Below are 3,341 nucleotides of genomic sequence, written 5' to 3' on the forward strand. Positions count from 1 at the left end.
TTCATACTGACCTATTTCATAGTTTTAATTTTTTTTTAATTACATTTAATGAAACTAAAATTGAAAGGCTTTATTCTAAAAATTCTGATTACGGAGTTTGAAATTTTGGGGAGAATATGCAGATTTTCTATAATTTTGCACAAAGTTTGAAAAAATTAGTTATATGGTTTTTGTATAAAAAAGTAATAGACACTAAATAAATGAAAGGAAAATAGCCACAGCTGGTCAAAATATCACACACCTCTTTAATTGTCCATATGCAACAGGCCGGCTATACATTAGAAATACAGATGATATTCTGAGAAAATGACGCTCTATATACAGTGTCTTTTATCTGTGTACTTACAGTTCGTTGAACAGAATGGCAGTCAAACCAGCAAATGTTGCTTGGTCTTCTTTACTCTCTTTTCTTACTTTTAATTTTAGTCATTTAAACACTTTTTAAAATTCGACTAAGCCCGATACTGCAGTACGGTTCGATAATAAGGTTTACGCATGTAGTCAAGAATCCGTACAAAAATAGTTTTTCCTTTTTGCCAAGAATATTCCTTTTATTGTAGAGATATCAGGGATATCAAGCACTAATGGTAAAACTACTCACAGTATTCATTTATAGCCCTCTAACTTATGTCAATCATAAAGTTCCCTTTTGAGGATTCGTTTGTTTGCAACCGAGAGAAATAAATTGTGAATTAAGTGAAATACTTTTTACACCTTTGTCAATATTTAAACTCTCATTCCAGCCCTTTTAATAAAAAATCAGACACGATTTTCTATATGAAGAGAGCTATACTATCTTCTTCCAATGATACACAACTAACTTTTTATTCAACTGATAAGGTACTTCTGTAGCTAAAATTTTTAAGAGCTCTACGCTTAGTAAAGTCTTGCCCTGAATGATAATAGTAATCCAAGGAATACAAAAATGTTTACTTTCAAGGTAGTGGTTTTTCCGTTATTTATGAATGATATTGGAGGGTGCTTGTCCGTCTACCTGACCTTAAACATTTTGGCCTCAATAAGAAACTCAAAGGATGTGCTTAGACCTTAGGCGGAGTAATTTTTGACTCTAGTTTTTCTGTTTCAAGTCATACCAGATTTATTATCGCAAAGTCAGACTAGATCTTGACCAACCAAACTAACACTCAACAAGACTCTCACCATGTGTCCTAACGCAGGGTGTAGATGCGTGGACGATGACGTAGAAGTGCCGCTTGGAGTGTTTGAGAGAAAGGTTCTGCGGAAGATTTTTGAACCTTCGTACATTAGCGACGGCGAATATCGCAGCCGATGGAACGATTGAGCTTTACGAGCGCAGCGAATAAAGATCCAGCGGCTACATTGACTGGGTCATGTCTTCCGAATAGATTCAAGTGCTCCAGCTTTGAAAGTAATCGATGCGGTACCAGCTGGTGGTAGTAGAGAAAGACGAAGGCCTTCTCTGCGTTGGAAAGATCAGGTGGAGAAGGATTTGGGTTTACGTGGTGTCCAACTGACGCCGGTAGCCACGCGAGAGAAATGACTGGCACGAATTGTTAACCTCGGTCAAAATCGCGTAAGCGGTTATCGCTCCAATTAAGAAGAAGATTAGTTCAAACTTCTCAGACCCTTACACGATTAAATTTTTGTGTATTGTGTTTTGTTTATTGTTTGTTGAAATATGCTTCAATTATTTGGAGGTCTTATCACCAATTTGCCATCAAAGGAATATAAGTGGTACAAAATATTTTTTTTTAAATTTGGTGTAAGATGTTTAAATTTTTCTTTCCCATTTCTCTCTTACAACTCGCTAGCTATTAATTAGATTAACATCGTTTTAGTGTAGAAGTCAATTATGTCGCTGTAATTTATCTTTTTATCTCATGATATTCATAACAAATTTTGCGTCCAGTGCACCTATCGCTCGAACTCTAAACTAAATATCATTTATCTTCTTTGTTGAACGCATCATTTAGTTCGCTAATATTCGTAATTATTGGGTATGGGAATAAGTTTCTGCCCTCGTAAAAGAGGTATCGCTACTGATGTGTTCGCTCTGGTAAAATACTGGTGATTTGAAGGTGTATACGTGAGGTCTCGATTGCAGTAGTTGACATTCGTTTGAAGCGCAAATATCCTTTTTTATTTGATGTCAAAAATGTCTACGTTCGTTCCAAAAAAGCGGCCTTTGCGGGAAGCTAAAACGTGTCGTATATCAAATACAAAAACAATTCGAAACTCGAAGATACTCAAATACAAACTCATGTCGAACCCTTGATGATATGTCTAAAGAGTTGGATGTTTACAGTTCGTCCGTAAACGTTTGCACGCAATGGAAATGGTCCAGAAAGCAGGACCTTAAACCATCTGAAACCATCACTGGCGATCGTTTACGACTGCAGCTAATGCGTTTGAATCGAGATCTCAAAGAAAAGCGGCAAGAGTGGGACGGTAACATTACAAACTGATTTTGCTGTATGACAACGCCAGGTCATACGTTGCTACATTGGTCCAGAAATATTTAGAGGGACTGAATTGAGAAATCTTGCCCCTTCGGACTACCATCGGTTCACTTCTCACGAGAGCATCGCAAACTAGCTCAAATTATGGATCAAGTTAAAAGATTTCGAATTTTTTGTAGGAGGAATCCATATGCCGCCTGAAAGGTGGAGTGAAGTTGAAGCTTCTAATGTCACATACTTCACATAATATCATGTATTATTTAATTGTTTAAATAATTCGTAACTTTGGCTAAGAAAGGGCGGAAACTTATTCGCATACCCAATATCATTGTATTTATCAAGTTTTATTTTAGCTCTAGCTCATTTAATTTGTTATATTATTAAAAGCGGTAGGTGCTACTACACTATGTCAGTAGTTAAGTAAAAATAAATAAAAAAATTAGGTTAGAATTGAATTGACCATGGAAGGGTGAGATTATCGATCCTCTTTGACGCGTAATAATAATTTAAAGTGATTTTATTCAGATATTGTTTTTTTAAATTTCTTGGTGGGGTTGACGCTTGATTGCAAATGGCGGGCATATCTTGGAGTCTGGAAAGAGTCTGTCAGACAGTTTCTGCGTCTCTGCCCTCTGTGGTATGCCACTAGGCTTAGATACTTGGCTCTTCGTTCTTGGTTGATACTGAGGACCTTAGGGGTATACAGTCTGTTTCAGAAAAAAAGAACCGCGATATTCATGAAGTATAAAAGATATAAATATATTTAAATATTTTTTTTTACATGAAAGTATGTACAAAATTACGAGACGCAATTAGCCGTGTAGTCTTCATCGTTCTCGATTATAGCCTGGCATCTTCTTCATGCTTTGAACTAGTACACCTTTTGTACATCTTATACCA

The sequence above is a fragment of the Anastrepha ludens genome, chromosome 4 (assembly GCF_028408465.1).
Source record: "Anastrepha ludens isolate Willacy chromosome 4, idAnaLude1.1, whole genome shotgun sequence".
In the NCBI taxonomy this organism is placed as follows: Eukaryota; Metazoa; Arthropoda; class Insecta; order Diptera; family Tephritidae; genus Anastrepha; species Anastrepha ludens.